Below are 326 nucleotides of genomic sequence, written 5' to 3'. Positions count from 1 at the left end.
AAACAACAAAAGATTGACACTCACTACGAGTGTGTAACAATAAGAAAAGGTAGAAACAAGAACTACTATGTTCAAAGTGATATAGGAAATATTATCCGTCACACTGATCAAACTACAATAGATGACCACACATCAGCACAAGAACCTGTTGCTGAGTCCTCCGCAATGGCACAAACACGCCTTCCTCCTAGAGGTCCACATGATGAAAGGATGCTTACGCATCATGAGCTCTTTGACAGACTCAAATCCAAAGCAGATAGGGCGGTGAATATACCAGACCAGCCTACCCCCACTTACATCTCCAATGCGAAAAAACGCGCACCTCG

This window comes from Melampsora larici-populina (assembly GCF_000204055.1).
Source record: "Melampsora larici-populina 98AG31 unplaced genomic scaffold MELLAscaffold_447, whole genome shotgun sequence".
NCBI lineage: Eukaryota > Fungi > Basidiomycota > Pucciniomycetes > Pucciniales > Melampsoraceae > Melampsora > Melampsora laricis-populina.
The sequence above is the reverse complement of the archived record's forward strand: the minus strand, read 5'-3'. Positions refer to the sequence as shown.